At 32.7% G+C, this 24,829-nt stretch overlaps 13 non-coding genes across 13 annotated transcripts; all 13 read right to left on the minus strand.

Moving 5' to 3' along the window:
• Positions 1-163: 163 nt before the first annotated feature.
• TRNAI-AAU (transfer RNA isoleucine (anticodon AAU)) lies at positions 164-237 on the minus strand. Its single transcript has one exon. It is a non-coding gene; the product is annotated as a tRNA-Ile (tRNA).
• Positions 238-1,827: 1,590 nt separating this feature from the next.
• TRNAI-AAU (transfer RNA isoleucine (anticodon AAU)) lies at positions 1,828-1,901 on the minus strand. The gene has a single exon. It is a non-coding gene; the product is annotated as a tRNA-Ile (tRNA).
• Positions 1,902-3,490: 1,589 nt separating this feature from the next.
• Positions 3,491-3,564, minus strand: TRNAI-AAU (transfer RNA isoleucine (anticodon AAU)). The gene has a single exon. It is a non-coding gene; the product is annotated as a tRNA-Ile (tRNA).
• Positions 3,565-5,151: 1,587 nt separating this feature from the next.
• Positions 5,152-5,225, minus strand: TRNAI-AAU (transfer RNA isoleucine (anticodon AAU)). Its single transcript has one exon. It is a non-coding gene; the product is annotated as a tRNA-Ile (tRNA).
• A 1,589-nt stretch (positions 5,226-6,814) lies between these two features.
• Positions 6,815-6,888, minus strand: TRNAI-AAU (transfer RNA isoleucine (anticodon AAU)). The gene has a single exon. It is a non-coding gene; the product is annotated as a tRNA-Ile (tRNA).
• A 1,587-nt stretch (positions 6,889-8,475) lies between these two features.
• Positions 8,476-8,549, minus strand: TRNAI-AAU (transfer RNA isoleucine (anticodon AAU)). Its single transcript has one exon. It is a non-coding gene; the product is annotated as a tRNA-Ile (tRNA).
• A 4,512-nt stretch (positions 8,550-13,061) lies between these two features.
• On the minus strand, positions 13,062-13,135 carry TRNAI-AAU (transfer RNA isoleucine (anticodon AAU)). The gene has a single exon. It is a non-coding gene; the product is annotated as a tRNA-Ile (tRNA).
• A 1,588-nt stretch (positions 13,136-14,723) lies between these two features.
• On the minus strand, positions 14,724-14,797 carry TRNAI-AAU (transfer RNA isoleucine (anticodon AAU)). The gene has a single exon. It is a non-coding gene; the product is annotated as a tRNA-Ile (tRNA).
• A 1,590-nt stretch (positions 14,798-16,387) lies between these two features.
• Positions 16,388-16,461, minus strand: TRNAI-AAU (transfer RNA isoleucine (anticodon AAU)). The gene has a single exon. It is a non-coding gene; the product is annotated as a tRNA-Ile (tRNA).
• Positions 16,462-18,208: 1,747 nt separating this feature from the next.
• Positions 18,209-18,282, minus strand: TRNAI-AAU (transfer RNA isoleucine (anticodon AAU)). Its single transcript has one exon. It is a non-coding gene; the product is annotated as a tRNA-Ile (tRNA).
• Positions 18,283-19,869: 1,587 nt separating this feature from the next.
• TRNAI-AAU (transfer RNA isoleucine (anticodon AAU)) lies at positions 19,870-19,943 on the minus strand. The gene has a single exon. It is a non-coding gene; the product is annotated as a tRNA-Ile (tRNA).
• A 1,587-nt stretch (positions 19,944-21,530) lies between these two features.
• Positions 21,531-21,604, minus strand: TRNAI-AAU (transfer RNA isoleucine (anticodon AAU)). Its single transcript has one exon. It is a non-coding gene; the product is annotated as a tRNA-Ile (tRNA).
• A 1,588-nt stretch (positions 21,605-23,192) lies between these two features.
• On the minus strand, positions 23,193-23,266 carry TRNAI-AAU (transfer RNA isoleucine (anticodon AAU)). Its single transcript has one exon. It is a non-coding gene; the product is annotated as a tRNA-Ile (tRNA).
• Between the last annotated feature and the right edge of the window lie 1,563 nt (positions 23,267-24,829).

A 24,829-nucleotide genomic window follows, 5' to 3' on the forward strand; every position in this document is an offset into this window, starting at 1 on the left:
GAGCCACGTAGAGAAAAATCTTCATCAGCCAAAGGATGACACTCCCACTGGCTTCTGATATGTATTTGAAGAGATTTTGTGATATATGTGTCTATGATGTTTTCAAGTATTCATGCACTCCACCGATGAGCTTATTCCATTCTTGTCCATCAAGAAAAGCAAATGGCCCATAAGGGGATCGAACCCGTGACCTTGGCGTTATTAGCACCACGCTCTAACCAACTGCGCTAACCGGCCACAGATAATACTGCAAGCAAACACAAAACTGGCAAATATATCTCAAAGCACAGATCATATTTTGTTTTTATAGCATTTCATTTTTCAAAAAAAAGCTTAAGCCATAGAGTCACTTGAAGCATGGGTATCATAAAAATGCTCCAGTTTCTTTCCACATTACAAAATAAAAATAAATATTAGCTAGGATAATTACAAAGATTAAGGCATCTAGTAATAGTATAAAAATAGACAATTTAGACTAGGAGTATATGCAAATCTAAGCAAAATCAATCTAAAAAATATAATACACAATTTTTAATTGTAAATTTACAGATTGTTGAAAAAGATAATCCCAGGATGTAATCCATTATGTATTAAATTTAGTATGTTTTACCAAGTTGTGTATGAATAACTTTTAACACAAAAAAATATATATTGGGGAAGAAGCTTAATGTGCCCATTGGAAATAAATAATGCTAGCCCATTTTGGAATGCAAAGCTTAAGAAAATACAAACTTCAATCCATAGGAAAGCACTTTTTATTCAGTCTACACTCTGTAATCATACTATAGCTTAATTTACAAATTGTGATGTCATTATCAGACTTAACTCACAAGAGACTTTCATCCTTGTTCTATAAAAAAGGCAATCCTCTGTTATAAAGCTTGAAACAATTGTAAGTGGCTGATATGCAAATATGGAAATACAGAAAAACTGTCAATTCAATGCTAGGATAACATAAGGGGTGATGCTCCAACTGAAATTGGTCCTAGGCATTTAGGTTTCTAGTATCTATCTTCTCCTTTAAAAAATAGGTTACTTTTTATATATTATCATTGGTTTTGGACAAATATTCTACATAATACCTATTGCATCCCTGAGCTTATTAGAAACTTGAAATAATATATATAAAGTATTGAATTTCTTTTCTTTGGATTTAAAAGATGAGCGCACTTCAGTAGATGCCATTGCTCAGGTGAGGGTTCCATGGTGTAATTGTTAGCAACCTGGACTTTGAATCTAGTAATCTGAGTTCATATCTCGTGGGAGCTAACATTGTTTATTTTCCTTTTGTTCAAAGCTCCATTTTCATTCAATGTATGAGTATTGCAAATCTTCATTTAAAATTCATATAAATTCCATCATCTTCAGTGGTGTCCTTTGTTTAAACTCATTTTTAAACTTATCAAATCAGAAGTATGTCAAATATTTGGAAATAAGAAAAGATGCAATAAGAATGCAGAGATCCATTACTTGTGCTCTTGTCTTTGGAAATTCTCCATTTTTTTTTTACTTCAGTGTGCACTAATGAGAGGGGAGCACATATCTTCTTCTTCTTCTAGTAACACCTAGTGCCCTCTATGTTTGAGCAGCAATATAATAACTGATTAATTTGCCCTTGCATATCTTAGTTATGCCATATTGCTTGATTTGAGACAAAAGTCACTGAGCCATATAGAGAAAAATCTTCATCAGCCAAAGGATGACACTCCCACTGGCTTCTGATATGTATTTGAAGAGATTTTGTGATATATGTGTCTATGATGTTTTCAAGTATTCATGCACTCCACCGATGAGCTTATTCCATTCTTGTCCATCAAGAAAAGCAAATGGCCCATACGGGGATCAAACCCGTGACCTTGGCGTTATTAGCACCACGCTCTAACCAACTGAGCTAACCGGCCACAGATATTACTGCAAGCAAACACAAAACTGGCAAATGTACCTCAAAGCACAGATCATATTTTGTTTTTATAGCATTTCATTTTTCAAAAAAAAGCTTAAGCCATAGAGTCACTTGAAGCATGGGTATCATAAAAATGCTCCAGTTTCTTTCCACATTACAAAATAAAAATAAATATTAGATAGGATAATAACAAAGATTAAGGCATCTAGTAATAGTATAAAAATAGACAATTTAGACTAGGAGTATATGCAAATCTAAGCAAAATCAATCTAAAAAATCTAATACACAATTTTTAATTGTAAATTTACAGATTGTTGAAAAAGATAATCCCAGGATGTAATCCATTATGTATTAAATTTAGTATGTTTTACCAAGTTGTGTATGAATAACTTTTAACACAAAAAAATATATATTGGGGAAGAAGCTTAATGTGCCCATTGGAAATAAAGAATGCTAGCCCATTTTGGAATGCAAAGCTTAAGAAAATACAAACTTCAATCCATAGGAAAGCACTTTTTATTCAGTCTACACTCTGTAATCATACTATAGCTTAATTTACAAATTGTGATGTCATTATCAGACTTAACTCACAAGAGACTTTCATCCTTGGTCTATAAAAAAGGCAGTCCTCTGTTATAAAGCTTGAAACAATTGTAAGTGGCTGATATGCAAATATGGAAATACAGAAAAACTGTCAATTCAATGCTAGGATAACATAAGGGGTGATGCTCCAACTGAAATTGGTCCTAGGCATTTAGGTTTCTAGTATCTATCTTCTCCTTTAAAAAATAGGTTACTTTTTATATATTATCATTGGGTTTGGACAAATATTCTACATAATACCTATTGCATCCCTGAGCTTATTAGAAACTTGAAATAATATATATAAAGTATTGAATTTCTTTTCTTTGCATTTAAAAGATGAGCGCACTTCAGTAGATGCCATTGCTCAGGTGAGGGTTCCATGGTGTAATTGTTAGCACCCTTGACTTTGAATCTAGTAATCTGAATTCATATCTCGTGGGAGCTAACATTGTTTATTTTTCTATTGTTCAAAGCTCCATTTTCATTCAATGTATGAGTATTGCAAATCTTCATTTAAAATTCATATAAATTCCATCATCTTCAGTGGTGTCCTTTGTTTAAACTCATTTTTAAACTTATCAAATCAGAAGTATGTCAAATATTTGGAAATAAGAAAAGATGCAATAAGAATGCAGAGATCCATTACTTGCGCTCTGGTCTTTAGAAATTCTCCATTTTTTTTTACTTCAGTGTGCAGTAATGAGAGGGGAGCACATATCTTCTTCTTCTTCTAGTAACACCTAGTGCCCTCTATGTTTGAGCAGCAATATAATAACTAATTAATTTGCCCTTGCATATCTTAGTTATGCCATATTGCTTGATTTGAGACAAAAGTCACTGAGCCATGTAGAGAAAAATCTTCATCAGCCAAAGGATGACACTCCCACTGGCTTCTGATATGTATTTGATGAGATTTTGTGATATATGTGTCTATGATGTTTTCAAGTATTCATGCACTCCACCGATGAGCTTATTCCATTCTTGTCCATCAAGAAAAGCAAATGGCCCATACGGGGATCGAACCCATGACCTTGGCGTTATTAGCACCACGCTCTAACCAACTGAGCTAACCGGCCACAGATATCACTGCAAGCAAACACAAAACTGGCAAATGTACCTCAAAGCACAGATCATATTTTGTTTTTATAGCATTTCATTTTTCAAAAAAAAGCTTAAGCCATAGAGTCACTTGAAGCATGGGTATCATAAAAATGCTCCAGTTTCTTTCCACATTACAAAATAAAAAATAATATTAGATAGGATAATAACAAAGATTAAGGCATCTACTAATAGTATAAAAATAGACAATTTAGACAAGGAGTATATGCAAATCTAAGCAAAATCAATCTAAAAAATCTAATACACAATTTTTAATTGTAAATTTACAGATTGTTGAAAAAGATAATCCAGGATGTAATCCATTATGTATTAAATTTAGTATGTTTTACCAAGTTGTGTATGAATAACTTTTAACACAAAAAAATAAATATTGGGGAAGTAGCTTAATGTGCCTATTGGAAATAAAGAATGCTAGCCCATTTTGGAATGCAAAGCTTAAGAAAATACAAACTTCAATCCATAGGAAAGCACTTTTTATTCAGTCTACACTCTGTAATCATTCTATAGCTTAATTTACAAATTGTGATGTCATTATCAGACTTAACTCACAAGAGACTTTCATCCTTGGTCTATAAAAAAGGCAGTCCTCTGTTATAAAGCTTGAAACAATTGTAAGTGGCTGATATGCAAAAATGGAAATACAGAAAAACTGTCAATTCAATGCTACGATAACATAAGGGGTGATGCTCCAACTGAAATTGGTCCTTGGCATTTAGGCTTCTAGTATCTATCTTCTCCTTTAAAAAATAGGTTACTTTTTATATATTATCATTGGTTTTGGACAAATATTCTACATAATACCTATTGCATCCCTGAGCTTATTAGAAACTTGAAATATTATATATAAAGTATTGAATTTCTTTTCTTTGCATTTAAAAGATGAGCGCACTTCAGTGGATGTCATTGCTCAGGTGAGGGTTCCATGGTGTAATTGTTAGCACCCTGGACTTTGAATCTAGTAATCTGAGTTCATATCTCATGGGAGCTAACATTGTTTATTTTCCTTTTGTTCAAAGCTCCATTTTCATTCAATGTATGAGTATTGCAAATCTTCATTTAAAATTCATATAAATTCCATCATCTTCAGTGGTGTTCTTTGTTTAAACTCATTTTTAAACTTATCAAATCAGAAGTATGTCAAATATTTGGAAATAAGAAAAGATGCAATAAGAATGCAGAGATCCATTACTTGTGCTCTGGTCTTTAGAAATTCTCCATTTTTTTTACTTCAGTGTGCACTAATGAGAGGGGAGCACATATCTTCTTCTTCTTCTAGTAACACCTAGTGCCCTCTATGTTTGAGCAGCAATATAATAACTGATTAATTTGCCCTTGCATATCTTAGTTATGCCATATTGCTTGATTTGAGACAAAAGTCACTGAGCCACGTAGAGAAAAATCTTCATCAGCCAAAGGATGACACTCCCACTGGCTTCTGATATGTATTTGAAGAGATTTTGTGATATATGTGTCTATGATGTTTTCAAGTATTCATGCACTCCACCGATGAGCTTATTCCATTCTTGTCCATCAAGAAAAGCAAATGGCCCATAAGGGGATCGAACCCGTGACCTTGGCGTTATTAGCACCACGCTCTAACCAACTGCGCTAACCGGCCACAGATAATACTGCAAGCAAACACAAAACTGGCAAATATATCTCAAAGCACAGATCATATTTTGTTTTTATAGCATTTCATTTTTCAAAAAAAAGCTTAAGCCATAGAGTCACTTGAAGCATGGGTATCATAAAAATGCTCCAGTTTCTTTCCACATTACAAAATAAAAATAAATATTAGCTAGGATAATTACAAAGATTAAGGCATCTAGTAATAGTATAAAAATAGACAATTTAGACTAGGAGTATATGCAAATCTAAGCAAAATCAATCTAAAAAATATAATACACAATTTTTAATTGTAAATTTACAGATTGTTGAAAAAGATAATCCCAGGATGTAATCCATTATGTATTAAATTTAGTATGTTTTACCAAGTTGTGTATGAATAACTTTTAACACAAAAAAATATATATTGGGGAAGAAGCTTAATGTGCCCATTGGAAATAAATAATGCTAGCCCATTTTGGAATGCAAAGCTTAAGAAAATACAAACTTCAATCCATAGGAAAGCACTTTTTATTCAGTCTACACTCTGTAATCATACTATAGCTTAATTTACAAATTGTGATGTCATTATCAGACTTAACTCACAAGAGACTTTCATCCTTGGTCTATAAAAAAGGCAGTCCTCTGTTATAAAGCTTGAAACAATTGTAAGTGGCTGATATGCAAATATGGAAATACAGAAAAACTGTCAATTCAATGCTAGGATAACATAAGGGGTGATGCTCCAACTGAAATTGGTCCTAGGCATTTAGGTTTCTAGTATCTATCTTCTCCTTTAAAAAATAGGTTACTTTTTATATATTATCATTGGGTTTGGACAAATATTCTACATAATACCTATTGCATCCCTGAGCTTATTAGAAACTTGAAATAATATATATAAAGTATTGAATTTCTTTTCTTTGCATTTAAAAGATGAGCGCACTTCAGTAGATGCCATTGCTCAGGTGAGGGTTCCATGGTGTAATTGTTAGCACCCTTGACTTTGAATCTAGTAATCTGAATTCATATCTCGTGGGAGCTAACATTGTTTATTTTTCTATTGTTCAAAGCTCCATTTTCATTCAATGTATGAGTATTGCAAATCTTCATTTAAAATTCATATAAATTCCATCATCTTCAGTGGTGTCCTTTGTTTAAACTCATTTTTAAACTTATCAAATCAGAAGTATGTCAAATATTTGGAAATAAGAAAAGATGCAATAAGAATGCAGAGATCCATTACTTGCGCTCTGGTCTTTAGAAATTCTCCATTTTTTTTTACTTCAGTGTGCAGTAATGAGAGGGGAGCACATATCTTCTTCTTCTTCTAGTAACACCTAGTGCCCTCTATGTTTGAGCAGCAATATAATAACTAATTAATTTGCCCTTGCATATCTTAGTTATGCCATATTGCTTGATTTGAGACAAAAGTCACTGAGCCATGTAGAGAAAAATCTTCATCAGCCAAAGGATGACACTCCCACTGGCTTCTGATATGTATTTGATGAGATTTTGTGATATATGTGTCTATGATGTTTTCAAGTATTCATGCACTCCACCGATGAGCTTATTCCATTCTTGTCCATCAAGAAAAGCAAATGGCCCATACGGGGATCGAACCCATGACCTTGGCGTTATTAGCACCACGCTCTAACCAACTGAGCTAACCGGCCACAGATATCACTGCAAGCAAACACAAAACTGGCAAATGTACCTCAAAGCACAGATCATATTTTGTTTTTATAGCATTTCATTTTTCAAAAAAAAGCTTAAGCCATAGAGTCACTTGAAGCATGGGTATCATAAAAATGCTCCAGTTTCTTTCCACATTACAAAATAAAAAATAATATTAGATAGGATAATAACAAAGATTAAGGCATCTACTAATAGTATAAAAATAGACAATTTAGACAAGGAGTATATGCAAATCTAAGCAAAATCAATCTAAAAAATCTAATACACAATTTTTAATTGTAAATTTACAGATTGTTGAAAAAGATAATCCAGGATGTAATCCATTATGTATTAAATTTAGTATGTTTTACCAAGTTGTGTATGAATAACTTTTAACACAAAAAAATAAATATTGGGGAAGTAGCTTAATGTGCCTATTGGAAATAAAGAATGCTAGCCCATTTTGGAATGCAAAGCTTAAGAAAATACAAACTTCAATCCATAGGAAAGCACTTTTTATTCAGTCTACACTCTGTAATCATTCTATAGCTTAATTTACAAATTGTGATGTCATTATCAGACTTAACTCACAAGAGACTTTCATCCTTGGTCTATAAAAAAGGCAGTCCTCTGTTATAAAGCTTGAAACAATTGTAAGTGGCTGATATGCAAAAATGGAAATACAGAAAAACTGTCAATTCAATGCTACGATAACATAAGGGGTGATGCTCCAACTGAAATTGGTCCTTGGCATTTAGGCTTCTAGTATCTATCTTCTCCTTTAAAAAATAGGTTACTTTTTATATATTATCATTGGTTTTGGACAAATATTCTACATAATACCTATTGCATCCCTGAGCTTATTAGAAACTTGAAATATTATATATAAAGTATTGAATTTCTTTTCTTTGCATTTAAAAGATGAGCGCACTTCAGTGGATGTCATTGCTCAGGTGAGGGTTCCATGGTGTAATTGTTAGCACCCTGGACTTTGAATCTAGTAATCTGAGTTCATATCTCATGGGAGCTAACATTGTTTATTTTCCTTTTGTTCAAAGCTCCATTTTCATTCAATGTATGAGTATTGCAAATCTTCATTTAAAATTCATATAAATTCCATCATCTTCAGTGGTGTTCTTTGTTTAAACTCATTTTTAAACTTATCAAATCAGAAGTATGTCAAATATTTGGAAATAAGAAAAGATGCAATAAGAATGCAGAGATCCATTACTTGTGCTCTGGTCTTTAGAAATTCTCCATTTTTTTTACTTCAGTGTGCACTAATGAGAGGGGAGCACATATCTTCTTCTTCTTCTAGTAACACCTAGTGCCCTCTATGTTTGAGCAGCAATATAATAACTGATTAATTTGCCCTTGCATATCTTAGTTATGCCATATTGCTTGATTTGAGACAAAAGTCACTGAGCCACGTAGAGAAAAATCTTCATCAGCCAAAGGATGACACTCCCACTGGCTTCTGATATGTATTTGAAGAGATTTTGTGATATATGTGTCTATGATGTTTTCAAGTATTCATGCACTCCACCGATGAGCTTATTCCATTCTTGTCCATCAAGAAAAGCAAATGGCCCATAAGGGGATCGAACCCGTGACCTTGGCGTTATTAGCACCACGCTCTAACCAACTGCGCTAACCGGCCACAGATAATACTGCAAGCAAACACAAAACTGGCAAATATATCTCAAAGCACAGATCATATTTTGTTTTTATAGCATTTCATTTTTCAAAAAAAAGCTTAAGCCATAGAGTCACTTGAAGCATGGGTATCATAAAAATGCTCCAGTTTCTTTCCACATTACAAAATAAAAATAAATATTAGCTAGGATAATTACAAAGATTAAGGCATCTAGTAATAGTATAAAAATAGACAATTTAGACTAGGAGTATATGCAAATCTAAGCAAAATCAATCTAAAAAATATAATACACAATTTTTAATTGTAAATTTACAGATTGTTGAAAAAGATAATCCCAGGATGTAATCCATTATGTATTAAATTTAGTATGTTTTACCAAGTTGTGTATGAATAACTTTTAACACAAAAAAATATATATTGGGGAAGAAGCTTAATGTGCCCATTGGAAATAAATAATGCTAGCCCATTTTGGAATGCAAAGCTTAAGAAAATACAAACTTCAATCCATAGGAAAGCACTTTTTATTCAGTCTACACTCTGTAATCATACTATAGCTTAATTTACAAATTGTGATGTCATTATCAGACTTAACTCACAAGAGACTTTCATCCTTGTTCTATAAAAAAGGCAATCCTCTGTTATAAAGCTTGAAACAATTGTAAGTGGCTGATATGCAAATATGGAAATACAGAAAAACTGTCAATTCAATGCTAGGATAACATAAGGGGTGATGCTCCAACTGAAATTGGTCCTAGGCATTTAGGTTTCTAGTATCTATCTTCTCATTTAAAAAATAGGTTACTTTTTATATATTATCATTGGGTTTGGACAAATATTCTACATAATACCTATTGCATCCCTGAGCTTATTAGAAACTTGAAATAATATATATAAAGTATTGAATTTCTTTTCTTTGCATTTAAAAGATGAGCGCACTTCAGTAGATGCCATTGCTCAGGTGAGGGTTCCATGGTGTAATTGTTAGCAACCTGGACTTTGAATCTAGTAATCTGAGTTCATATCTCGTGGGAGCTAACATTGTTTATTTTCCTTTTGTTCAAAGCTCCATTTTCATTCAATGTATGAGTATTGCAAATCTTCATTTAAAATTCATATAAATTCCATCATCTTCAGTGGTGTCCTTTGTTTAAACTCATTTTTAAACTTATCAAATCAGAAGTATGTCAAATATTTGGAAATAAGAAAAGATGCAATAAGAATGCAGAGATCCATTACTTGTGCTCTGCTCTTTAGAAATTCTCCATTTTCTTTTACTTCAGTGTGCACTAATGAGAGGGGAGCACATATCTTCTTCTTCTTCTAGTAACACCTAGTGCCCTCTATGTTTGAGCAGCAATATTTCTGTTTAATTTGCCCTTGCATATCTTACTTATGCCATATTACTTGATTTGAGACAAAAGTCACAGCCATGTAGAGAAAAATCGCTCTAACCAACTGAGCTAACCGGCCACAGATATCACTGCAAGCAAACACAAAACTGGCAAATGTACCTCAAAGCACAGATCATATTTTGTTTTTATAGCATTTCATTTTTCAAAAAAAAGCTTAAGCCATAGAGTCACTTGAAGCATGGGTATCATAAAAATGCTCCAGTTTCTTTCCACATTACAAAATAAAAAATAATATTAGATAGGATAATAACAAAGATTAAGGCATCTACTAATAGTATAAAAATAGACAATTTATTCAAGGAGTATATGCAAATCTAAGCAAAATCAATCTAAAAAATCTAATACACAATTTTTAATTGTAAATTTACAGATTGTTGAAAAAGATAATCCAGGATGTAATCCATTATGTATTAAATTTAGTATGTTTTACCAAGTTGTGTATGAATAACTTTTAACACAAAAAAATATATATTGGGGAAGAAGCTTAATGTGCCCATTGGAAATAAATAATGCTAGCCCATTTTGGAATGCAAAGCTTAAGAAAATACAAACTTCAATCCATAGGAAAGCACTTTTTATTCAGTCTACACTCTGTAATCATACTATAGCTTAATTTACAAATTGTGATGTCATTATCAGACTTAACTCACAAGAGACTTTCATCCTTGTTCTATAAAAAAGGCAATCCTCTGTTATAAAGCTTGAAACAATTGTAAGTGGCTGATATGCAAATATGGAAATACAGAAAAACTGTCAATTCAATGCTAGGATAACATAAGGGGTGATGCTCCAACTGAAATTGGTCCTAGGCATTTAGGTTTCTAGTATCTATCTTCTCATTTAAAAAATAGGTTACTTTTTATATATTATCATTGGGTTTGGACAAATATTCTACATAATACCTATTGCATCCCTGAGCTTATTAGAAACTTGAAATAATATATATAAAGTATTGAATTTCTTTTCTTTGCATTTAAAAGATGAGCGCACTTCAGTAGATGCCATTGCTCAGGTGAGGGTTCCATGGTGTAATTGTTAGCAACCTGGACTTTGAATCTAGTAATCTGAGTTCATATCTCGTGGGAGCTAACATTGTTTATTTTCCTTTTGTTCAAAGCTCCATTTTCATTCAATGTATGAGTATTGCAAATCTTCATTTAAAATTCATATAAATTCCATCATCTTCAGTGGTGTCCTTTGTTTAAACTCATTTTTAAACTTATCAAATCAGAAGTATGTCAAATATTTGGAAATAAGAAAAGATGCAATAAGAATGCAGAGATCCATTACTTGTGCTCTGCTCTTTAGAAATTCTCCATTTTCTTTTACTTCAGTGTGCACTAATGAGAGGGGAGCACATATCTTCTTCTTCTTCTAGTAACACCTAGTGCCCTCTATGTTTGAGCAGCAATATTTCTGTTTAATTTGCCCTTGCATATCTTACTTATGCCATATTACTTGATTTGAGACAAAAGTCACAGCCATGTAGAGAAAAATCGCTCTAACCAACTGAGCTAACCGGCCACAGATATCACTGCAAGCAAACACAAAACTGGCAAATGTACCTCAAAGCACAGATCATATTTTGTTTTTATAGCATTTCATTTTTCAAAAAAAAGCTTAAGCCATAGAGTCACTTGAAGCATGGGTATCATAAAAATGCTCCAGTTTCTTTCCACATTACAAAATAAAAAATAATATTAGATAGGATAATAACAAAGATTAAGGCATCTACTAATAGTATAAAAATAGACAATTTATTCAAGGAGTATATGCAAATCTAAGCAAAATCAATCTAAAAAATCTAATACACAATTTTTAATTGTAAATTTACAGATTGTTGAAAAAGATAATCCAGGATGTAATCCATTATGTATTAAATTTAGTATGTTTTACCAAGTTGTGTATGAATAACTTTTAACACAAAAAAATAAATATTGGGGAAGTAGCTTAATGTGCCTATTGGAAATAAAGAATGCTAGCCCATTTTGGAATGCAAAGCTTAAGAAAATACAAACTTCAATCCAAAGGAAAGCACTTTTTATTCAGTCTACACTCTGTAATCATACTATAGCTTAATTTACAAATTGTGATGTCATTATCAGACTTAACTCACAAGAGACTTTCATCCTTGGTCTATAAAAAAGGCAGTCCTCTGTTATAAAGCTTGAAACAATTGTAAGTGGCTGATATGCAAATATGGAAATACAGAAAAACTGTCAATTCAATGCTAGGATAACATAAGGGGTGATGCTCCAACTGAAATTGGTCCTAGGCATTTAGGTTTCTAGTATCTATCTTCTCCTTTAAAAAATAGGTTACTTTTTATATATTATCATTGGGTTTGGACAAATATTCTACATAATACCTATTGCATTCCTGAGCTTATTAGAAACTTGAAATAATATATATAAAGTATTGAATTTCTTTTCTTTGCATTTAAAAGATGAGCGCACTTCAGTAGATGCCATTGCTCAGGTGAGGGTTCCATGGTGTAATTGTTAGCACCCTGGACTTTGAATCTAGTAATCTGAGTTCATATCTCGTGGGAGCTAACATTGTTTATTTTCCTTTTGTTCAAAGCTCCATTTTCATTCAATGTATGAGTATTGCAAATCTTCATTTAAAATTCATATAAATTCCATCATCTTCAGTGGTGTCCTTTGTTTAAACTCATTTTTAAACTTATCAAATCAGAAGTATGTCAAATATTTGGAAATAAGAAAAGATGCAATAAGAATCCATTACTTGTGCTCTGGTCTTTAGAAATTCTCCATTTTTTTTACTTCAGTGTGCACTAATGAGAGGGGAGCACATATCTTCTTCTTCTTCTAGTAACACCTAGTGCCCTCTATGTTTGAGCAGCAATATAATAACTGATTAATTTGCCCTTGCATATCTTAGTTATGCCATATTGCTTGATTTAAGACAAAAGTCACTGAGCTATGTAGAGAAAAATCTTCATCAGCCAAAGGATGACTCTCCCACTGGCTTCTGATATGTATTTGAAGAGATTTTGTGATATATGTGTCTATGATGTTTTCAAGTATTCATGCACTCCACCGATGAGCTTATTCCATTCTTGTCCATCAGGAAAAGCAAATGGCCCATACGGGGATCGAACCCGTGACCTTGGCGTTATTAGCACCACGCTCTAACCAACTGAGCTAACCGGCCACAGATGTTACTGCAAGCAAACACAAAACTGGCAAATGTACCTCAAAGCACAGATCTGATTTTGTTTTTATAGCATTTCATTTTTCAAAAAAAAGCTTAAGCCATAGAGTCACTTGAAGCATGGGTATCATAAAAATGCTCCAGTTTCTTTCCACATTACAAAATAAAAATAAATATTAGATAGGATAATAACAAAGATTAAGGCATCTACTAATAGTATAAAAATAGACAATTTATTCAAGGAGTATATGCAAATCTAAGCAAAATCAATCTAAAAAATCTAATACACAATTTTTAATTGTAAATTTACAGATTGTTGAAAAAGATAATCCCAGGATGTAATCCATTATGTATTAAATTTAGTATGTTTTACCAAGTTGTGTTTGAATAACTTTTAACACAAAAAAATATATTGGGGAAGTAACTTAATGTGCCCATTGGAAATAAAGAATGCTAGCCCATTTTGGAATGCAAAGCTTAAGAAAATACAAACTTCAATCCATAGGAAAGCACTTTTTATTCAGTCTACACTCTGTAATCATACTATAGCTTAATTTACAAATTGTGATGTCATTATCAGACTTAACTCACAAGAGACTTTCATCCTTGGTCTATAAAAAAGGCAGTCCTCTGTTATAAAGCTTGAAACAATTGTAAGTGGCTGATATGCAAATATGGAAATACTGAAAAACTGTCAATTCAATGCTAGGATAACATAAGGGGTGATGCTCCAACTGAAATTGGTCCTAGGCATTTAGGTTTCTAGTATCTATCTTCTCCTTTAAAAAATAGGTTACTTTTTATATATTATCATTGGGTTTGGACAAATATTCTACATAATACCTATTGCATCCCTGAGCTTATTAAAAACTTGAAATAATATATATAAAGTATTGAATTTCTTTTCTTTGCATTTAAAAGATGAGCGCACTTCAGTAGATGCCATTGCTCAGGTGAGGGTTCCATGGTGTAATTGTTAGCACCCTTGACTTTGAATCTAGTAATCTGAATTCATATCTCGTGGGAGCTAACATTGTTTATTTTCCTATTGTTCAAAGCTCCATTTTCATTCAATGTATGAGTATTGCAAATCTTCATTTAAAATTCATATAAATTCCATCATCTTCAGTGGTGTCCTTTGTTTAAACTCATTTTTAAACTTATCAAATCAGAAGTATGTCAAATATTTGGAAATAAGAAAAGATGCAATAAGAATGCAGAGATCCATTACTTGTGCTCTGGTCTTTAGAAATTCTCCATTTTTTTTTTACTTCAGTGTGCACTAATGAGAGGGGAGCACATATCTTCTTCTTCTTCTAGTAACACCTAGTGCCCTCTATGTTTGAGCAGCAATATAATAACTAATTAATTTGCCCTTGCATATCTTAGTTATGCCATATTGCTTGATTTGAGACAAAAGTCACTGAGCCACGTAGAGAAAAATTTTCATCAGCCAAAGGATGACACTCCCACTGGCTTCTGATATGTATTTGAAGAGATTTTGTGATATATGTGTCTATGATGTTTTCAAGTATTCATGCACTCCACCGATGAGCTTATTCCATTCTTGTCCATCAATAAAAGCAAATGGCCCATACGGGGATCGAACCCGTGACCTTGGCGTTATTAGCACCACGTTCTAACCAACTGAGCTAACCGGCCACAGATATCACTGCAAGCAAACACAAAACTGGCAAATGTACCTCAAAGCACAGATCATATTTTGTTTTTATAGCATTTCATTTTTCAAAAAAAAGCTTAAGCCATAGAGTCACTTGAAGCATGGGTATCATAAAAATGCTCCAGTTTCTTTCCACATTACAAAATAAAAATAAATATTAGATAGGATAATAACAAAGATTAAGGCATCTACTAATAGTATAAAAATAGACAATTTAGACAAGGAGTATATGCAAATCTAAGCAAAATCAATCTAAAAAATCTAATACACAATTTTTAATTGTAAATTTACAAATTGTTGAAAAAGATAATCCCAGGATGTAATCCATTATGTATTAAATTTAGTATGTTTTACCAAGTTGTGTATGAATAACTTTTAACACAAAAAAATATATATTGGGGAAGTAGCTTAATGTGCCCATTGGAAATAAAGAATGCTAGCCCATTTTGGAATGCAAAGCTTAAGAAAATACAAACTTCAATCCATAGGAAAGCACTTTTTATTCAGTCTACACTCTGTAATCATACTATAGCTTAATTTACAAATTGTGATGTCATTATCAGACTTAACTCACAAGAGACCTTTCATCCTTGGTCTATAAAAAAGGCAGTCCTCTGTTATAAAGCTTGAAACAATTGTAAGTGGCTGATATGCAAATATGGAAATACAGAAAAACTGTCAATTCAATGCTAGGATAACATAAGGGGTGATGCTCCAACTGAAATTGGTCCTAGGCATTTAGGTTTCTAGTATCTATCTTCTCCTTTAAAAAATAGGTTACTTTTTATATATTATCATTGGGTTTGGACAAATATTCTACATAATACCTATTGCATCCCTGAGCTTATTAGAAACTTGAAATAATATATATAAAGTATTGAATTTCTTTTCTTTGCATTTAAAAGATGAGCGCACTTCAGTAGATGCCATTGCTCAGGTGAGGGTTCCATGGTGTAATTGTTAGCACCCTGGACTTTGAATCTAGTAATCTGAGTTCATATCTCGTGGGAGCTAACATTGTTTATTTTCCTTTTGTTCAAAGCTCCATTTTCATTCAATGTATGAGTATTGCAAATCTTCATTTAAAATTCATATAAATTCCATCATCTTCAGTGGTGTCCTTTGTTTAAACTCATTTTTAAACTTATCAAATCAGACGTATGTCAAATATTTGGAAATAAGAAAAGATGCAATAAGAATGCAGAGATCCATTACTTGCGCTCTGGTCTTTAGAAATTCTCCATTTTTTTTTACTTCAGTGTGCACTAATGAGAGGGGAGCACATATCTTCTTCTTCTTCTAGTAACACCTAGTGCCCTCTATGTTTGAGCAGCAATATAATAACTAATTAATTTGCCCTTGCATATCTTAGTTATGCCATATTGCTTGATTTGAGACAAAAGTCACTGAGCCATGTAGAGAAAAATCTTCATCAGCCAAAGGATGACACTCCCACTGGCTTCTGATATGTATTTGAAGAGATTTTGTGATATATGTGTCTATGATGTTTTCAAGTATTCATGCACTCCACCGATGAGCTTATTCCATTCTTGTCCATCAAGAAAAGCAAATGGCCCATACGGGAATCGAACCCGTGACCTTGGCGTTATTAGCACCACGCTCTAACCAACTGAGCTAACCGGCCACAGATATCACTGCAAGCAAACACAAAACTGGCAAATGTACCTCAAAGCACAGATCATATTTTGTTTTTATAGCATTTCATTTTTTTAAAAAAAGCTTAAGCAATAGAGTCACTTGAAGCATGGGTATCATAAAAATGCTCCAGTTTCTTTCCACATTACAAAATAAAAATAAATATTAGATAGGATAATAACAAAGATTAAGGCATCTACTAATAGTATAAAAATAGACAATTTAGACAAGGAGTATATGCAAATCTAAGCAAAATCAATCTAAAAAATCTAATACACAATTTTTAATTGTAAATTTACAGATTGTTGAAAAAGATAATCCAGGATGTAATCCATTATGTATTAAATTTAGTATGTTTTACCAAGTTGTGTATGAATAACTTTTAACACAAAAAAATATATATTGGGGAAGTAGCTTAATGTGCCCATTGGAAATAAAGAATGCTAGACCACTTTGGAATGCAAAGTTTAAGAAAATACAAACTTCAATCCATAGGAAAGCACTTTTTATTCAGTCTACACTCTGTAATCATACTATAGCTTAATTTACAAATTGTGATGTCATTATCAGACTTAACTCACAAGAGACTTTCATCCTTGGTCTATAAAAAAGGCAGTCCTCTGTTATAAAGCTTGAAACAATTGTAAGTGGCTGATATGCAAATATGGAAATACAGAAAAACTGTCAAGTCAATGCTAGGATAACATAAGGGGTGATGCTCCAACTGAAATTGGTCCTAGGCATTTAGGTTTCTAGTATCTATCTTCTCCTTTAAAAAATAGGTTACTTTTTATATATTATCATTGGGTTTGGACAAATATTCTACATAATACCTATTGCATCCCTGAGCTTATTAGAAACTTGAAATAATATATATTAGTGATGAGCGAGGTTCGGTTTTACTCGGTTTTACTCGGTTCTCAAAACGGCATCTTATTGGCTATCCAAAACACGTGACATCCGTGAGCCAATAAGATGCCGTTTTGAGAACCGAGTAAAACCGAGTAAAACCGAATCCGCTCATCACTAATATATATAAAGTATTGAATTTCTTTTCTTTGCATTTAAAAGATGAGCGCACTTCAGTAGATGCCATTGCTCAGGTGAGGGTTCCATGGTGTAATTGTTAGCACCCTGGACTTTGAATCTAGTAATCTGAGTTCATATCTCGTGGGAGCTAACATTGTTTATTTTCCTTTTGTTCAAAGCTCCATTTTCATTCAATGTATGAGTATTGCAAATCTTCATTTAAAATTCATATAAATTCCATCATCTTCAGTGGTGTCCTTTGTTTAAACTCATTTTTAAACTTATCAAATCAGAAGTATGTCAAATATTTGGAAATAAGAAAAGATGCAATAAGAATGCAGAGATCCATTACTTGTGCTCTGGTCTTTGGAAATTCTCCATTTTTTTTACTTCAGTGTGCACTAATGAGAGGGTAGCACATATCTTCTTCTTCTTCTAGTAACACCTAGTGCCCTCTATGTTTGAGCAGCAATATAATAACTGATTAATTTGCCCTTGCATATCTTAGTTATGCCATATTGCTTGATTTGAGACAAAAGTCACTGAGCCATGTAGAGAAAAATCTTCATCAGCCAAAGGATGACACTCCCACTGGCTTCTGATATGTATTTGAAGAGATTTTGTGATATATGTGTCTATGATGTTTTCAAGTATTCATGCACTCCACCGATGAGCTTATTCCATTCTTGTCCATCAAGAAAAGCAAATGGCCCATACGGGAATCGAACCCGTGACCTTGGCGTTATTAGCACCACGCTCTAACCAACTGAGCTAACCGGCCACAGATATCACTGCAAGCAAACACAAAACTGGCAAATGTACCTCAAAGCACAGATCATATTTTGTTTTTATAGCATTTCATTTTTTAAAAAAAAGCTTAAGCAATAGAGTCACTTGAAGCATGGGTATCATAAAAATGCTCCAGTTTCTTTCCACATTACAAAATAAAAATAAATATTAGATAGGATAATAACAAAGATTAAGGCATCTACTAATAGTATAAAAATAGACAATTTAGACAAGGAGTATATGCAAATCTAAGCAAAATCAATCTAAAAAATCTAATACACAATTTTTAATTGTAAATTTACAGATTGTTGAAAAAGATAATCCAGGATGTAATCCATTATGTATTAAATTTAGTATGTTTTACCAAGTTGTGTATGAATAACTTTTAACACAAAAAAATATATATTGGGGAAGTAGCTTAATGTGCCCATTGGAAATAAAGAATGCTAGCCCATTTTGGAATGCAAAGCTTAAGAAAATACAAACTTCAATCCATAGGAAAGCACTTTTTATTCAGTCTACACTCTGTAATCATACTATAGCTTAATTTACAAATTGTGATGTCATTATCAGACTTAACTCACAAGAGACTTTCATCCTTGGTCTATAAAAAAGGCAGTCCTCTGTTATAAAGCTTGAAACAATTGTAAGTGGCTGATATGCAAATATGGAAATACAGAAAAACTGTCAAGTCAATGCTAGGATAACATAAGGGGTGATGCTCCAACTGAAATTGGTCCTAGGCATTTAGGTTTCTAGTATCTATCTTCTCCTTTAAAAAATAGGTTACTTTTTATATATTATCATTGGGTTTGGACAAATATTCTACATAATACCTATTGTATCCCTGAGCTTATTAGAAACTTGAAATAATATATATAAAGTATTGAATTTCTTTTCTTTGCATTTAAAAGATGAGCGCACTTCAGTAGATGCCATTGCTCAGGTGAGGGTTCCATGGTGTAATTGTTAGCACCCTGGACTTTGAATCTAGTAATCTGAGTTCATATCTCGTGGGAGCTAACATTGTTTATTTTCCTTTTGTTCAAAGCTCCATTTTCATTCAATGTATGAGTATTGCAAATCTTCATTTAAAATTCATATAAATTCCATCATCTTCAGTGGTGTCCTTTGTTTAAACTCATTTTTAAACTTAGCAAATCAGAAGTATGTCAAATATTTGGAAATAAGAAAAGATGCAATAAGAATGCAGAGATCCATTACTTGTGCTCTGGTCTTTGGAAATTCTCCATTTTTTTTACTTCAGTGTGCACTAATGAGAGGGTAGCACATATCTTCTTCTTCTTCTAGTAACACCTAGTGCCCTCTATGTTTGAGCAGCAATATAATAACTGATTAATTTGCCCTTGCATATCTTAGTTATGCCATATTGCTTGATTTGAGACAAAAGTCACTGAGCCATGTAGAGAAAAATCTTCATCAGCCAAAGGATGACACTCCCACTGGCTTCTGATATGTATTTGAAGAGATTTTGTGATATATGTGTCTATGATGTTTTCAAGTATTCATGCACTCCACCGATGAGCTTATTCCATTCTTGTCCATCAAGAAAAGCAAATGGCCCATACGGGGATCAAACCCGTGACCTTGGCGTTATTAGCACCACGCTCTAACCAACTGAGCTAACCAGCCACAGATATTACTGCAAGCAAACACAAAACTGGCAAATGTACCTCAAAGCACAGATCATATTTTGTTTTTATAGCATTTCATTTTTCAAAAAAAAGCTTAAGCCATAGAGTCACTTGAAGCATGGGTATCATAAAAATGCTCCAGTTTCTTTCCACATTACAAAATAAAAATAAATATTAGATAGGATAATAACAAAGATTAAGGCATCTAGTAATAGTATAAAAATAGACAATTTAGACAAGGAGTATATGCAAATCTAAGCAAAATCAATCTAAAAAATCTAATACACAATTTTTAATTGTAAATTTACAGATTGTTGAAAAAGATAATCCAGGATGTAATCCATTATGTATTAAATTTAGTATGTTTTACCAAGTTGTGTATGAATAACTTTTAACACAAAAAAATATATATTGGGGAAGTAGCTTAATGTGCCCATTGGAAATAAAGAATGCTAGCCCATTTTGGAATGCAAAGCTTAAGAAAATACAAACTTCAATCCATAGGAAAGCACTTTTTATTCAGTCTACACTCTGTAATCATACTATATCTTAATTTACAAATTGTGATGTCATTATCAGACTTAACTCACAAGAGACTTTCATCCTTGGTCTATAAAAAAGGCAGTCCTCTGTTATAAAGCTTGAAACAATTGTAAGTGGCTGATATGCAAATATGGAAATACAGAAAAACTGTCAATTCAATGCTAGGATAACATAAGGGGTGATGCTCCAACTGAAATTGGTCCTAGGCATTTAGGTTTCTAGTATCTATCTTCTCCTTTAAAAAATAGGTTACTTTTTATATATTATCATTGGGTTTGGACAAATATTCTACATAATACCTATTGCATCCCTGAGCTTATTAGAAACTTGAAATAATATATATAAAGTATTGAATTTCTTTTCTTTGCATTTAAAAGATGAGCGCACTTCAGTAGATGCCATTGCTCAGGTGAGGGTTCCATGGTGTAATTGTTAGCACCCTGGACTTTGAATCTAGTAATCTGAGTTCATATCTCGTGGGAGCTAACATTGTTTATTTTCCTTTTGTTCAAAGCTCCATTTTCATTCATTGTATGAGTATTGCAAATCTTCATTTAAAATTCATATAAAGTCCATCATTTTCAGTGGTGTCTTTTGTTTATTCTAATTTTTAAACTTATCAAATCAGAAGTATGTCAAATATTTGGAAATAAGAAAAGATGCAATAAGAATGCAGAGATCCATTACTTGTGCTCTGGTCTTTAGAAATTCTCAATTTTTTTTACTTCAGTGTGCACTAATGAGAGGGGAGCACATATCTTCTTTTTCTTCTAGTAACACCTAGTGCCCTCTATGTTTGAGCAGCAATATAATAACTAATTAATTTGCCCTTGCATATCTTAGTTATGCCATATTGCTTGATTTGAGACAAAAGTCACTGAGCCATGTAGAGAAAAATCTTCATCAGCCAAAGGATGACACTCCCACTGGCTTCTGATATGTATTTGAAGAGATTTTGTGGTATATGTGTCTATGATGTTTTCAAGTATTCATGCACTCCACCGATGAGCTTATTCCATTCTTGTCCATCAAGAAAAGCAAATGGCCCATACGGGGATCGAACCCGTGACCTTGGCGTTATTAGCACCACGGTCTAACCAACTGAGCTAACCGGCCACAGATATTACTGCAAGCAAACACAAAACTGGCAAATGTACCTCAAAGCACAGATCATATTTTGTTTTTATAGCATTTCATTTTTTTAAAAAAAGCTTAAGCAATAGAGTCACTTGAAGCATGGGTATCATAAAAATGCTCCAGTTTCTTTCCACATTACAAAATAAAAATAAATATTAGATAGGATAATAACAAAGATTAAGGCATCTACTAATAGTATAAAAATAGACAATTTAGACAAGGAGTATATGCAAATCTAAGCAAAATCAATCTAAAAAATCTAATACACAATTTTTAATTGTAAATTTACAGATTGTTGAAAAAGATAATCCAGGATGTAATCCATTATGTATTAAATTTAGTATGTTTTACCAAGTTGTGTATGAATAACTTTTAACACAAAAAAATATATATTGGGGAAGTAGCTTAATGTGCCCATTGGAAATAAAGAATGCTAGCCCATTTTGGAATGCAAAGCTTAAGAAAATACAAACTTCAATCCATAGGAAAGCACTTTTTATTCAGTCTACACTCTGTAATCATACTATAGCTTAATTTACAAATTGTGATGTCATTATCAGACTTAACTCACAAGAGACTTTCATCCTTGGTCTATAAAAAAGGCAGTCCTCTGTTATAAAGCTTGAAACAATTGTAAGTGGCTGATATGCAAATATGGAAATACAGAAAAACTGTCAAGTCAATGCTAGGATAACATAAGGGGTGATGCTCCAACTGAAATTGGTCCTAGGCATTTAGGTTTCTAGTATCTATCTTCTCCTTTAAAAAATAGGTTACTTTTTATATATTATCATTGGGTTTGGACAAATATTCTACATAATACCTATTGCATCCCTGAGCTTATTAGAAACTTGAAATAATATATATAAAGTATTGAATTTCTTTTCTTTGCATTTAAAAGATGAGCGCACTTCAGTAGATGCCATTGCTCAGGTGAGGGTTCCATGGTGTAATTGTTAGCACCCTGGACTTTGAATCTAGTAATCTGAGTTCATATCTCGTGGGAGCTAACATTGTTTAATTTCCTTTTGTTCAAAGCTCCATTTTCATTCAATGTATGAGTATTGCAAATCTTCATTTAAAATTCATATAAATTCCATCATCTTCAGTGGTGTCCTTTGTTTAAACTCATTTTTAAACATAGCAAATCAGAAGTATGTCAAATATTTGGAAATAAGAAAAGATGCAATAAGAATGCAGAGATCCATTACTTGTGCTCTGGTCTTTGGAAATTCTCCATTTTTTTTTACTTCAGTGTGCACTAATGAGAGGGTAGCACATATCTTCTTCTTCTTCTAGTAACACCTAGTGCCCTCTATGTTTGAGCAGCAATATAATAACTGATTAATTTGCCCTTGCATATCTTAGTTATGCCATATTGCTTGATTTGAGACAAAAGTCACTGAGCCATGTAGAGAAAAATCTTCATCAGCCAAAGGATGACACTCCCACTGGCTTCTGATATGTATTTGAAGAGATTTTGTGATATATGTGTCTATGATGTTTTCAAGTATTCATGCACTCCACCGATGAGCTTATTCCATTCTTGTCCATCAAAAAAAGCAAATGGCCCATACGGGGATCAAACCCGTGACCTTGGCGTTATTAGCACCACACTCTAACCAACCGAGCTAACCAGCCACAGATATCACTGCAAGCAAACACAAAACTGGCAAATGTACCTCAAAGCACAGATCATATTTTGTTTTTATAGCATTTCATTTTCAAAAAAAAGCTTAAGCCATAGAGTCACTTGAAGCATGGGTATCATAAAAATGCTCCAGTTTCTTTCCACATTACAAAATAAAAATAAATATTAGATAGGATAATAACAAAGATTAAGGCATCTACTAATAGTATAAAAATAGACAATTTAGACAAGGAGTATATGCAAATCTAAGCAAAATCAATCTAAAAAATCTAATACACAATTTTTAATTGTAAATTTACAGATTGTTGAAAAAGATAATCCAGGATGTAATCCATTATGTATTAAATTTAGTATGTTTTACCAAGTTGTGTATGAATAACTTTTAACACAAAAAAATATATATTGGGGAAGTAGCTTAATGTGCCCATTGGAAATAAAGAATGCTAGCCCATTTTGGAATGCAAAGCTTAAGAAAATACAAACTTCAATCCATAGGAAAGCACTTTTTATTCAGTCTACACTCTGTAATCATACTATAGCTTAATTTACAAATTGTGATGTCATTATCAGACTTAACTCACAAGAGACTTTCATCCTTGGTCTATAAAAAAGGCAGTCCTCTGTTATAAAGCTTGAAACAATTGTAAGTGGCTGATATGCAAATATGGAAATACAGAAAAACTGTCAATTCAATGCTAGGATAACATAAGGGGTGATGCTCCAACTGAAATTGGTCCTAGGCATTTAGGTTTCTAGTATCTATCTTCTCCTTTAAAAAATAGGTTACTTTTTATATATTATCATTGGGTTTGGACAAATATTCTACATAATACCTATTGCATCCCTGAGCTTATTAGAAACTTGAAATAATATATATATAAAGTATTGAATTTCTTTTCTTTGCATTTAAAAGATGAGCGCACTTCAGTAGATGCCATTGCTCTGGTGAGGGTTCCATGGTGTAATTGTTAGCACCCTTGACTTTGAATCTAGTAATCTGAATTCATATCTCGTGGGAGCTAACATTGTTTATTTTCCTATTGTTCAAAGCTCCATTTTCATTCAATATATGAGTATTGCAAATCTTCATTTAAAATTCATATAAATTCCATCATCTTCAGTGGTGTCCTTTGTTTAAACTCATTTTTAAACTTATCAAATCAGAAGTATGTCAAATATTTGGAAATAAGAAAAGATGCAATAAGAATGCAGAGATCCATTACTTGTGCTCTGGTCTTTGGAAATTCTCCATTTTTTTTTACTTCAGTGTGCACTAATGAGAGGGGAGCACATATCTTCTTCTTCTTCTAGTAACACCTAGTGCCCTCTATGTTTGAGCAGCAATATAATAACTGATTAATTTGCCCTTGCATATCTTAGTTATGCCATATTGCTTGATTTGAGACAAAAGTCACTGAGCCATGTAGAGAAAAATCTTCATCAGCCAAAGGATGACACTCCCACTGGCTTCTGATATGTATTTGAAGAGATTTTGTGATATATGTGTCTATGATGTTTTCAAGTATTCATGCACTCCACCGATGAGCTTATTC

Source organism: Pseudophryne corroboree, unplaced genomic scaffold (genome assembly GCF_028390025.1).
Source record: "Pseudophryne corroboree isolate aPseCor3 unplaced genomic scaffold, aPseCor3.hap2 scaffold_3092, whole genome shotgun sequence".
In the NCBI taxonomy this organism is placed as follows: domain Eukaryota; kingdom Metazoa; phylum Chordata; class Amphibia; order Anura; family Myobatrachidae; genus Pseudophryne; species Pseudophryne corroboree.